Below are 14256 nucleotides of genomic sequence, written 5' to 3'. Positions count from 1 at the left end.
CACACCACTGCTTTTGTAATGAGTTTTTTGTCTTTGGCACTGATTCTTTATCTAATCAAGTGTTGTGACCTTGTTTGGTCAAACAAATATAGTAATGAATGTAATTAAAATCAGGAGATTGGATTAACTAATTGAATGTGAGACGTGGACAGAGCAGTAGTTGCACTTTGTCTTGAAAATTCACGATCAACCACATTTATATTTGTAAATTAAATCAGCACCCACTCACAAAAACAGTAAATCCACACAGATAAGCCTAACGCAGTGTAATACAACAAGCCTGCAATAAATCTTCTTTTCATGAGGATTACAATGTTTATTTTCTGCTCATCCTGTGATAGTTGATTCATTTTAATAGAGTTTAGAGGCTAATTGGTAGTTCCATTGAACTGTGCTGGGTTAAATTGGGAGATGTAGTTTGTCACCACTAATTCATACAAATACATTTGTTCAGAAACATTTCACAATGACATTATTGAAGCAGGGAGTGACTATTCAAGCACCGCATTCTATTCAAATGAAAAGCTTCATGCCAATACAAGATCCCTATTAAATGTGCATGTCAGTTTATTATCTCACTTAGGCTTAGATCTACTGATTGATAATTTTTTTGAAGCTGCAACCAGTATTTTGGACTAAAAATAACAATTGCATCAACACATTGGCTCTTTTCTATGCAAATTGTACATAATTATTTACCGCAATTTCCAGACTAGTAAGCACACCTGAATATAAGCTGCACCGGCTAAAAATGAATACATAAATATATGCGTACATATATAGGCCGCACTTGTCTATAAGCCGCAGGTGCCTACGTCGAAACATAAGATATTTGCACATAAAGATGTTACACAGGAACATATTTTTAAACTTTTAATTATACATATACCAGTAACATCCACAAATGCGTATCGGAAATGCTTCTTTTTTCGGAACAGTGCCTGTTACACGCCTGATGAAAAAGATGAATAATGAATAACACAAGGAAAATCCATCCATCCATCCATCCATTTTCTATCCCTGCTTTGTCCTACTCCAGCTGATCGCTATCTTCGTCTTCCTCCAGCGCATTAAAACCATTAAGTCTTCTTCTTCAGTGTCGGAATTGAACGGCCTCAGAATTTCACAGTAATTTAATCCATCCAATGTAATGAGGCTAAATGTTTTGGCGGCGTGAATTTCATTATCCCCCCCAAAAATACATAAATTAGCTGCATCATTGTTTAAGATGCGGCGTTCAAAAAAAGTGTAGGGGGAAAAAGTAGCGGCTTATAGTCCGGAAATTACGGTAATGTGGTTTAACGCCTGTCGCTCATATCACAAAGATGTCACAATAGCAGAAAGCTATCAGTTAAAGGTCTAACTTTAAAATGCAATGTTTGTCTTGAACTCTGTGAAATAGTGTGTGGATTCCACCTTTGTACGCTGAGTTGATGTTGCTGAAATTTTGGATAGTTTACTGTATCAAATCAGTGCAAATGTCAGCTTTCACCACCCTTCTGAATCAAATGTCTGTCTATACGATGGAAAATCACAGCATATTTTCAACGTAAAACATCCAAATCTAAAAAAACTGTAGCTGGAAAACCAAAACACAAGAAACTTTTCTTATACGCTTGATGTAATTTTATGTAAAGTCCTCGTGCCAGACGCACAGCGGTATCAAAATATACGGGTATCTGTCGATGAAACTGTCAAACTGTTCCCGTCTCAAAGATTTATCATCCGCATTTTTAAGCACGTCCATTTCAGCTGGCGCCAGAATTCAAACTGGATATAAAATATATTCCCCCTGTCAGTCCATTCCTTTTGAGGATTTTCGGTCGCTGATTCAGATCTACAATTTGGTTTAAATGACAGTTAAGAATTGCAATTGGCGGTCTCCAGTGAACCCTGTCCTGCCAGCGCGGACGTAAAAAAGTGAAAACTGATGGCTCCATATCCAGATAATATGTAATAACAATGTTAGTTTGAATAAAGAAAGTCAGATCTAGATTCAAATGCAATATTCATTTTCAAAATATGAACAACTGGGGAGTATGGGTTAAAAAAACATCTACCAAATCCTTCATAAAGCAATAGTCTTTCCTTATCCCTGAGGCTATGGCCTGGCTAAAACCTCAATGCGGCAATTATTTGCTGTAATGACTGCAGTTCAAATAAGCCCGGAGATTTTATTAAACCAAATGAGAGAATCATCTGTGTATTATCACCCCGTGATTGACAGTGACAAGTGTTGGGCAGGCTCGGATGTGAGCATGATGAAGAAGCTCTTGGCAAAGCTCTTTATAATGTTACCCCTGATAAAGTTGCCTGGAAAACCTCAGCCTACAAATGGAGAGGGAAAGCTCCACGCATATTAATTCCAATTGTCAGATCCCTCCAGTGAGGGCCTGCCCCGCCGTTCACTGACTGGCATTTTACACAACTAATGAAAAAGAAATCCATTGCGCTGATCATATGCATAGATTTCACTCTACAATAATGATGAAATAGAAATATTCATAATAAAAGTAAAGGTCACTAGCTGCTGTGGCTAAGCTTCCTAAGCTGCAACCTTTGCAGGCGCAGGGTCCGGCGATAAAATAGGCAAAAAACATAGACGTCAAGTTCTAACCCTGGAAAGGTCAAAAGGTGAGACGCCGCAGCCACTGCCGCTATGCGGCGGAGCTGTGGCCGTCTTAGTCATTTGTTTATCTTCCTCATCATCCAAAGGGTGCTAACGTCTGCCGGGCTTTGGAGCCGATCGGCGTGTCTCCTTCTGTGTCCGGTGCAAAGGTCGGAGGTCGGCCACGCAGGTGCGATTTACATAGTCCTCTCGCCGGTTTACATTATCAATGCCGGTGTGTACATTCCTCCGCGATTTGTCTATTGTAGTTAATAAAATCGAGGGAAATATGAGCCGCCGCCTCTTCTCCCATCCATCCTGGGTCTCTATGTAGGTCACCTGGGCTTCTCCAAGCATATGAGCGCTGGAGTACACGGGTAAAGAAAGGCATGTCTCACCTCCGAAGGACATTCCGAGTATTATTATTATTACCCACCGCGACTCCCCCCACTGAGCCCTGTCTTCATATGCATCATACATTGGCATTTATTAGTGCCATGCACTAAGTACAGGCCATGTTATTGAATTTGAATATCAGCTCCCAGCCAAATTTGCAGGTCCTGGAAATATATTCTATTAAGATAAAGCAATCTCATTTAATAACACCCAAACTAATAAAAGGAGAGGGGATTGGAAATTAAATTTATGAATATTGCTCGGCGGCAGGAGTGATCCAAAGAAGTCTGTCATATGCAGATATTTTTCCTGCCGTGAGCTCGTATCGGAAAGAATTTTTAGATTGTCTCCATTTAGGTTTCTGTGACACGGACAAAATCATCTGTCACGACGAGGGTAATTTCATATCTCGGTTGTATATGCGATATACCACAAATTTTTGTATAAATCAGAATAACCATATGCCTTGTGACTATTTCTTTTTTTTTACAGTCATGTGAATTATTACAATGGCAAGGCATTTTCTTTTTTCTCCTTTTGACACAACGCGATGAAAAATACTCCTGCGCAGCAGCTCTGCATTTGTTTTTGTAAGAATGCTGATCATGCAGAAAATGGCCGTCTAAAGGTTTTCTATTGAAATGTATCACGTAGAACAAGCTTCACTTGATGTATTACTCGCACATGGTATCGGGTAAATTCGGTCCTGTCTTCTGGCCGGTCTTTGTCGAGGATTGGACGGCCTTGCCGGGAGAGGAGGGCCCTCTATCACGCTAGAACATGAGAATTTAGACAAGCTGTCTCATACGACATTACATGTTATCCCATTAGGTAAAATATGAAATTGTCCTATTGATCAATTGGATTTTTTTTCCTCCAACAGCAGTCCTATTTGTCTGCGTCACCCCGATAGATCAAATCACAGAATAGCTTTTCTTCGCTTTACAGACTCTCTCGTTCACGTAAAAAAAAAAAAAAAACCATAACTTTCCCCCCTTGTGCTCGTGAATGACAACATCTCTGTTGGTCAGTGTTTCAGCGTCGTGCGTGTGCGTGTGTGTGTGTGTGTTTGCACGTACAGCAACCGCGTGCCAAGACACCCGACGGGCTCGGCCTCATGGTGTGTAAATTTTGACTCCCAGCAGAGCTCGGACTGCCACTCACTGCCCGGCAGGGCCGGTGCCAGGCATTGATCGTCACATATATCTTCCTCTGTGCTTCCCAAACCTTCATCAACAGATGCAACAGCAGAATTGATTAGCGGCAAGTCAATGACTAAATCTCTTTGGAAACATTTTTTATTTATGTATGTGTTTATGTGGATAGCTTAGAGGGCCATTAGCGGGATTACCTTTGAGACTTGGCTTAACAACAGATGTTCAAGGACAGCTCAATCAATTTGACTTACAAGAGGCTGCAGTTGCCGGAAACAAGTGATAAGTCTGTGAGGGGGATTGAGGGGTTACATAAACACTTACAGGTAAAGATAAGTACAGCAGAATCGGGCCTACAGTAGATCCCTTAATTAGAGTGAGATCACCGGCGCCCAACCCCCTCCTTAAAACCACAACACAAAACTAATGAATTGGAAACTTTACAATATGATAGGAAGATTGGGTGGTGTTGCTTTAACTACTGGCAGCTTTTAAGCCTATTTCAATAATCACTCCTTAAAGCTCAAGTCATTAGGTTTAGTGTGTTTTGTCGTCTATCCAAAGGTGCTTACGAGTGATAGACAACATCCAGGCAATAGGAGACCTCGGAGTGAATACAAAATACAAAATCTGTTCAATAAGACAAAGAGCCAGGAGATCAGGTAGAGAAGTGTTAGATGTGTTTGGAGAGGCGGTGCACTCCGAGCAGAGATGCTTCCAGAGATGCTCAAAGACGGAGCGGGCCGCCGCCGCCACCGCCGCTCGGATGCCATATGGTCGCTCCCTCCATCGTAGGGGAACAACAAACAAGAACAATCTGGCTGTATATTGCCTTGTGGGCTGGGATTGCCATGTCAGACAGCGTTCCTCGGAGAAGTGAAGTAGTCAAGAATGAGTCTAAACCTGTAGGATTGAGTTTGAGCATATAGTGAACTCAATCAAACTCTATATTTAGTCACCCGAGTTTTATTCTTTCGGAGTCAATTGGATAGAGGGTTAATGGGAAAACAACCAAAACTTGCATCCCCGCGCTAATGTTTGTTATTGTTTGATTCTTTTAACGCTACCTCTGCTGAATCCTTTGCATACATTTGTGTGTTACAAGTCAATATTAGCTGGATTTTAATTCTCAAATAACATTTATCTTGGGTTTTTAGGTCATGGACTTTTTTTTTTAAGGTATAGCGAGAAACAGAAACCACAAAATCTTTATTTTTTTTTTATTTTTTTTTATTGTTATTATTAAAGAAAGGTCTTAACTATTTCTGCTTGGATTAGATAGAGCGGTGCCCCTTTCAGAAGCCTCAAAACAATATCAAGTGATTTTAATAATAAGCGCATGAGGTTTGTTTAGTTTGTGCGGTTTCTTATTTATTTTTCACTGGTCAGTTTCCCAACTCTTGGTTTTGTTCATTTTTTTTTTTTTTTTTTTTTTTTTGCAGTTTGGTTTAATACCCATATTTATAGTTCTTGTTACTGTGGAAGTAATACAATTCTGTATCAAGCCATAAAAACAATGGCTCCATAAATTATCCAGTTATATTTGTCTGAGATTTAATAAAAAAAAAAAAAAAAAAAGGAATGGGAAATCTTACACTATCACCTCCATGTTTTTACAGCACTAGTAAATTCAGAATGTAAAAAAACACAAAGAATAATTTCACAGTCCCAATTTGTCTCCTTTACGCAAGTTTTTTACATTATAATTGATTTTCCAAGACTTTTCCGATCGTATTTGTGAGGGCAGAAATCACACTAATAGGCCCTACCGCTTATTATATGATTTTTATTTTGCCGGCGCAGCTCCTCGACTAAATGTTAAAACTGCCCTGAAATAGCTGCACATAGCGAAGACTTAAAGCCGTCTCACGCGGGTTGTGTTTTTTTAACGAGGCTCGCCGTTCATCGTATCGAAACGGCTCGTAAATAAATTAAAACCCCCGAAAATAAAAACCCTAATGAATGCAGATGCTGTTGTGCGGAGAACAGAGGAGTTGCGGGACAGTCTGACGAGTGCGAAAACGACGTGGCTCATATTCTCTGGCCTTTGTAGTCATCAGATCTCAACCCGAACCGGCTCCTGTGGGAGAATTTGGAATAGCGTACGAGACAGCTCCCTCCATCGCCGCCATCAAAGAGCCAAATGAGGGACCGTGTTTTCGTCTCTCCGGCGGACTTTTTCGGAGATTTGTCGACTCACTGTCTGGGTGCATCTTGCGACGCCCTCGCCGACCAAGTCATTTACCCACACAGGTCGGTGTCGCCCCCCCCACCCATCCCAGGTTTCATTCCCGCGCCTTTTGTGTTATTTTGCTGAATCATACGCAAACAAACTTAGCTCGGATATTTAATACTTATAATACCTACAGTACAAAACATTAATTAAATGAATTTCATCCCAAGCAGAATTGCATGGGTGTAATTAAAGCATTATCACGCGGCGCCAGCCTGTAGAAAAGCCCAATTTAATTTGCACAGAGAAGTGCATTCAATTATACAAGCATCTCTATTAAATTCAAATTAATGTTTGATATGGATATTTTTATTATATTTGAATAATCTCGATTCAGCAGAAAACGTATTATTTCTCGGCGAAACTCATGCTCTTTCACTTTTTTTTTTTTTTTTTTTTTTTTTAATTTCCGCCTTTCCTCTCATGAATCGAGTGGGGGTGAATTGTGTTTGAAATGTGTTGCAGAAGACTCGCGATCTGCCTTTCAAGTCCATGCTTATGCGTGTCTTATCTGCAAACTTATTAAAATTAAGTCAGAACACAGAATGGTATTTAAAAAGTTTAAGTGAAACAATTTGCATTGGGAGTGTGAGGAAATGCTAATGCATTCTTTCACTAAGCCCCGCAATCACTGTCATCCATTTTGAGCCCTGATTGTTTTCCACTTGGATGCCTTCATTCATTATTGCGAAATTATAAACATAAAGAATATCTCTGTAATATTTCTGCTTTTTGTAAAAGCTCAATCAACCATAATGTCCTAATTTTTTCTCTGTGAACCTCATTTTATATTATCTCGCTACTCGAGAAATGGATGTCCCAAAAGGGATTTATTTCATTTATCGGGATTATTGAATTAAATTTAAATAGACACTTACCATTGGCTCGAACAGAGGTACCTCATCCACTTAAAGGTAGGCCCTCTCTTTGCTCGTATTTTAGCGGCACATTAGGCAGAAAAAGCCCTTTGTTGGCTGTGCGAAGGTTACTACATAATTAATTTATTCATCAAGAAGAATGCTTGACAGGAAAGGCCTTGTATTGAGTGGATCTCCAATTAAGCAACTCCACTAACGCACTGACACCAATGATGCATTGTTTGTACACTCGCAAAATTAGTTGGGAATCACAGTATTGTTGGAGAAGATGGAGGATCGTTTGATTTGAAAATGAAAAACGGTAGCTATCAGTGTTTGACTTCTAATAATTAGTTCGGTGTCGTGCGACGCGGTCTTTTCCGAAAGCCCTCCCGTCGACTAATAATCTTCATTTCAGAGGAGCGAGTGAAACCGTCGTGTTCAAAAAAGAAAAAAGCGTCGTCACAAAAAACACGCCTGCTACGATTCTTGCGAGCAGCAGATGGCAGGCTGTTTCCACTGATGAACTCTCCCCGCAGCACGAGCACGTGCTGAACTTCTGTACCCCCGCCTCTGTGATGTCGTCTTTCCAGACCTCACCGCTCTTGCCTGTGAAATGCATTCCCATTAAAAAGGCATTTTTAAAGCCAACACCAGTGCTATAACAATCATCTCCCCGAAGCCAGGCCTCCACACCCGGGAGCCCGGCACTGCCACACAGGCAGACATGTGGCGGCTGCCACAAACAAAAGGCCCTCCGCTCTCCTCCCCCGTCCCTCTTCCCCGAGTCTCCACATGCTTACAGGGCCGGCCTGCCAGGGACAATTACACCCACAGCCCAGTGTGAGGTCTCACGGAGACCCCAATCACCGCTAACAAGATCAAGGATAACCAGGATACACACTACACACAACTCGTACACCTGCAAATGTGCAGCGGTGCCAACAGTCTGTCATCCCGCGATTCATCCCCCCACACACACTCCCTCTCTTCTCTCCCCCCCCCCCCCATCCCCTGCTTTGGCTCTCTTTTTCTGGCACACTCTGAAATTATCACACATTTTGAGTGGCTGTGGAAAGTATATAGCTTTTTTTTTTTTTTTTTTTTTTAAGGGCAACAAAAATAACAGGGTTGGGTGACAATCATGCTGTCAGACGCGTCTGTCTTATTTCACTGTATGTCACCAAGTTCAAGACTCTTTCTTGACTTGGACACGGGTGCAGACAAACATTAACATTTTTTATTGTTGCCGCTCGGGGGGTTATGATGTAGCTGCTCGCGCTTATGAAAAACAATATTTTCAGCAAGCCGAATATTCACCTCGACGCGGACGAATAAAGGGTTTTTATATTTCCAATGCGTCGTGGCGCCCGTTCTTTTCCGAGGTAGGAGTTTCCTGTTTTCACCCAAGGATCGCGTTTGATTGTGCTCCTCGTTTGTTTATTCGATTTATTCACCGTTCTAACAAGGGTGTGTGTTAAATCTCGCTCCTCGGGCCCGGCCGGCGCCGACAGGATCGATGGCTTCCAGGTAAACGGGAGTTGCGCGACTCTGGCGATATCTCACCGAGGGGCCGTGCTTCTTATCCTCGCGTCGCGTCGATGTGGCAGCTCGCTAAATAATGTGTGCTTCTTTACCGGGGTCATCGGATAGGGAATCTGGCCGTTGAATAATTAATTGAGACACAATCTAGGCAGCCGACTTCTGTTTCCCCTTCGTTTTTTTTTTGCCGGTGGCCTCGCGCTTCTACCCGCTCGCTGTCTCATTCGTCCGGATCGGAACCTCCATCACAATAACGCAGCAGGCAGGCTGGTGTTAGGTGGAGATCGCCCCGAGCGTGACCCACAGGATCTCGAAAAAGAAAAAAAAACGCACACAGCCGCAGAATCTATTTCCATTTTGAAAGTAAAAATAAAACAAAACCCTATTACAGCCGCGGCTTTGTTTAGCTACATAATTGCTTTTCATTATTCAGCACACAATTGATACCCACGCTGTAGGTTGAAAGAGGCGCAGTTGTTCGAGTGCGGCTGGAAATGAGATCTTTTATTGATACTGCCGTGTCTCAGATCTGATTCTTACAAATGCTGAGTGATAAAACTGGAGCCTGATTGTCTGTCTGTCTCTGTGAATACTAATGCTACTCTTCGGGCTGTTAGATAGGGCCTCGTGGTAGCCCAGAAGTTGGAAAAGCAGGATTTGTTATTGATGGAATTCCCAACCAGGGCACCGTACCGCCTGCAAAATCTGGGGCAGGCAAAATGAACATGCAAATCCTAAGTCTCGCTTAACTACCACTGAAAGTCCCCTAGGCAAGGCACCGCTGTTTGCAGTGGTGTTTAAAGCACTAGTCCTCTTCTGCAGTAGGTGTGATGATTTTTATTTATTTATTTTTTTCAAATAGCCGCTATCCAGACTGCAATCCTTCCTCGGAGAAGCATATGTTCTATTTGAATAAAACATTCAAATTAGACACATTATTCAAAAATAACCCTAACACAGACCCGAGCGTATGCGGCTCTTGCTCCTAAAAATCTGTGAGGAATGCTATTAGTATCATCACTAGGAAACCAGACACCGACGTCAGCGGAGCTTAGCCACATTATTTTGGCCCCCAGAACCAAGGCTCAGATCCTGGTGTGGACATTCTTCACATGCTTCACTCCAAATTCCACTCACACTTGACTGTATTACCCTCCCCCGACTCCTGAATGTATTCAAAACTTCACGGGATTTTTATCTTCATATTTTCTCCTCTTTGGTTGTTTAAAGGGGGTGGCGGCGGGGGTGAACGGCCGGCGCCGGTACCTCCGGATAAAGCCCAACATGGCTGTCAGGGTCCGTGTCCCTTCAGAGCAGGCGCGAGGGATAGGACTGTAAGTCTCGGGCTCGCGGTAAAAGGGACAGCGAGAGATAGGGCTCTTTAGAACATACACCAAGACAGGAAGAATGACACTTAGCCCTTAATCATCTCTGTGTCTGCAGGGATCCCCTGTACTTTTGTGTCTATTGCAGATAATGGTCTTTCCTTACTTGACAGCATGTCTTTGCCAAGCCGGAGCTCTGTAACCAATGCTTAAGTGTATCAGGGTGACAAAGCGTTGCTAGATTCAGTGGTGTCATGGCTCATCATGTAGTGACATCGCTGACAGCTGTGGTGTTAAGACGGGGAGGCTGTTGAATGGAGTTAGGATGGATTCTAGTGCAGTAGACCCCACTTCCATAACAATGCTCTCCCCGAGGATCATGCTGCAATATGCGATCCAGCAACACCAGCTGGAACCACTGGAAGACTGGGAGGGGAACTAATGGAAATCTTGGAGAGAAACCCAAAATGCTGCTTCAGTTATTGGAACACATGGGTGCATGTGTTTCAGGAGAAAAAACAGAGGCAAAAGCAGTACAAGAATGACAATGTGTTTTGCGGAATAGATTTCTCACGCGCTATAGTGCCTGGCAAGCTGTCCAAGAGTACTGGCTCTTTCCTCTGAAAAACTCTGAGGGAAAAGTCCCAACTATCTTTTATAACCGCACCATTTTGAATCTGTCCAATTCCATCAGTTGTTTTCCAGTTGCCTTCCTGACAAGACATGCTTGCCAGGTCCTCTGCTAGTTTAAGGCACTTCCTGTTTGTCAAAGACAGCAATGACAAATTGTATAATGAAAATGGTGGCCTGAACATTGTGGTAGTGTGCCATCTCTGGACCTCAAACTCAGTTGCAACCAATTTCGCTCCAACCCCAAAACAAGCAGAACAACATGACAATGACCAGGCTTTGTCTTTTTTTTTTTCCACACAAAACAGTCTCAGAGGTTTGGCTAGACGAAAATAGAGCTGCAGCACACTTGTACTTATCCACTTTCTGCTGATCTGTGAAGAGGTTTCAGAACAATTACACGCAACATAACACTGACATGCACATTTTGTTGTAGAATTTTTGATTTTAGGTCATGTGTGCAAGCCGAGGCCGAGGGCACGGCGCTTACTTTGGCACCGCGGTGTGTTGGAGAGACCTCACGGCAAAAGATTTCACCGTTTTAGAATTTCGACGGAGACCCCGGATCGGATGACTTCGATTCTTCGCTCGAAGTTAAAAAATGCCAATGGCTAAAAGTGGTATTTTCTGTCACCGATCCCAACGGCTGCATCGATGCGATCTGACCTGAGCCGTGCGCTGTTGACATCCGAGATTTCCAGTTAAGTCTGCGGCTTTTATTCTACCCACAAGAGCGATGGCAACGTGAGGGATGTTGTTTCAAAATGTTTTACACGTTGCGCTAAACCAAGATTTTATGTTGTCTAATAGCGGTATGGTTTTGTTTTGTTTTGTCAATTGGCTTTATGGTGGGACATCAAAAAAAGGACTGTTTACTTCATTAGCGTTCGTATCATCCTTCATTTTGTCCAATATAAATAACCCACAGTTTCCTGGGTGGCCTAAAACAACAGTTTCAGCTGAAGATAAATATTATTGTCTTTTTTTTTTTATGTGTTCAATTCAACTTTAATATCTGGTTTTCTTTGAAGCGTTACCTAACATCGTACTTTGGAGAACATGAGCTACTAATAAGCTAAAAACACAAGGAACCGTGCAAACAGTTCCCGAATTCGTCTTGATCCCGGCCGAAACTCGCACGAGAGACTTTTAGTTACCCGATGAATCACTGATGTCTGCGCTTAATGAAAGGTGCATCACATCTGCTTAGAGTTTGACGCAAATATTCAAGTAAAAGATTGTCGGCCCTGTAACTCGCGACCTCCGTGGAGATCTCGCTTTGTTCATCATCCCTATTAAGAATGCAGGTGTTATTAGTGGCTAACGATGAAGTTGTCACCAAAAAAAAAGAAAAAAACTGACAGGCAAATTTCAGACGCATTCACTCAGTCATTAGCTATCCTGCAGTTAGAGTCGTGTGTGTGTGTGTGTGTGTGTGGGGGGGGTTTATCCCAGCTGTCACGGGGCGAGGGGCGGGGTACACCCTCGGCCGGTGGTCGGCCCATCGCAGGGCCACATGTGGAGACAAACAACCGTTAGCTCTCTCGTTCACACGTCTGGGAAATTTAGAGACTCCAATGAACCTGTAAATCTGCAAATGGAGGTGCAGACATGGGGAGAAAATACAAACTCCACACAGAAATGCCCATTGCTGGAATCGAACCGGAGACCTTCTTGCTAAAACTATAACTATAGCCTTAACTTTGACACTTTATATTTTATTTGTATTTCTTAGTCTCCCTCCTTCCTGTTATTGTTATGTTTTACTTGAAACTCTGGCACAACAATTTTCTTTGGGATAAATAAAGTTGTTCTTATTCTTATTATAAGGAGGAAGCACTCACCCCCGTGCAAAGGCGCCGCCCTTACTCAAACCACAACAAACATTTTTTTTTTTTCAGGATTACACAAAGAAACATCTCCTAATTTAGGTCAAAAAGCCACCTAGTCTGAGCTGGGCTGCAACTGCATGCTAATCGCCCGTGCTGTGGTGTCTAGCTGTCATGATATGGCCGCCTGCAGCTCCCCCACGGCGCGCAGTAACACGTGGCACTTTGATATGTGCAAATTAGCCGCTCCCGAACCCAGGATCCCCGCGCCCTTCCGTGACATTGAGGGCCGAAGCCCCGACTGCTTTGCAAGAAGGCTCCCCTGTGCTAAGAGTTAGCCAAAGCGGCTCCTACCTCCATTCATTCTCTCTCCACTGTAAACCCCGTAAGGCAGTTAGTCAGATGTTAGATAATCTCAGACGCATCCTTGCTGACCGATGCCCCACCTCGGCGTGGGCTTGCTTTACTGTCAGCCTCTTGCTTTCGAAAACTCAGAAAAGCGAGAACAAGTCCGCGGCCCCGTGACCTACAATCTGGTGTCTTCGCGTCGAAGCACGAGTGCCCACCTGTTGTTCTCTAACTACGAGTGCGCTCACATTTGCCCCCTTTTGCGTTTCCAAATTAGTTTTTTTTTTTTTTTTCTCTGTCTGATAAAGAGCAGGTGGTTTGGAAATAGAGCCCCCTCTTTGTTGCTATGAAACAAACAAACAAAAAATGTGTAGCCCTGCACCATATGAGCGATGTTTCTGGGGTCAACACATGCACACATGTCTGCACAAATTCACTTTATTTTTTTTTTCCAAGGGCAGTAATTCCCGCAGCGAGGGTGAAAGGGGAAATATATTTTTAGAGAACAGGACGCAGGCGATGCGTACTGTGCGAGTGTTCGACAAATTACGTTTTCACCGTTTTCCAGGCTACTTAATAATCACTATGCTTTTAAATGTCATGTGTTCTGACTTGATTTTCACAGTCATCCAAAAGTCTCTGGCTTTGCAGATGTTTTAATTCTGCAGTATTTAAGGAAGAAGTGCCTGCTTGGAATTCATTTTTAAGTAAATTCCGTGACGTAGCCTTTCAGCAGCCCCCGCAATGAGCCATGCGGTTTAACCCTACTGCCGTGAGCAGTTATTCTACATATAGTATCAGAACAATTAGTCCTAATTTGTTATTTCTATAAGTCTTGAAGGAGGTCTAAATACTTAATCCCAGAATTTGACAAGGGAAATCATTAGCGTTTGTGAACCCACACGACCGGTTCACCTCCAGCCTCCGGAGGGATGCTTATCTTCAGGCCCAATGCGTTTGCAATGCGCGGCTCATTATGGCTGGCGTAGGTGAGTGCTGTTTCCTGCCTGGTCTCGGCCCCACGGTTAACGCACACACTGAGCACAGCGGGCGTCGGAGTGTCACCGCTACTGCGCTGTTTTTCTCTCCAAGGTCACTGGAAAACAGTGAAATGTTAGCGTCCCTTTACCGAGCCAACAATAGTATCCAGCTTTGAGACGCGGACATTTTACACCTTCGGCCTTTCACCGCATGGAATTTGTTGTTTGTCCGACGTGGTTACGATTCTGAACATCAGATATTCTGTAGAACTGTAGAGTCATTCTTGACAATATGAGTATTTCATACATTTTTTTGTACAGCTTAGCCTGCATTCAGGGCCCTGGACATACAAG

Source organism: Fistularia commersonii, chromosome 27 (genome assembly GCF_037954325.1).
Source record: "Fistularia commersonii isolate RoL2024-O1a breed Wild chromosome 27, RoL_Fcom_v1.0, whole genome shotgun sequence".
Classification (NCBI taxonomy): Eukaryota; Metazoa; Chordata; class Actinopteri; order Syngnathiformes; family Fistulariidae; genus Fistularia; species Fistularia commersonii.
The sequence above is the reverse complement of the archived record's forward strand: the minus strand, read 5'-3'. Positions refer to the sequence as shown.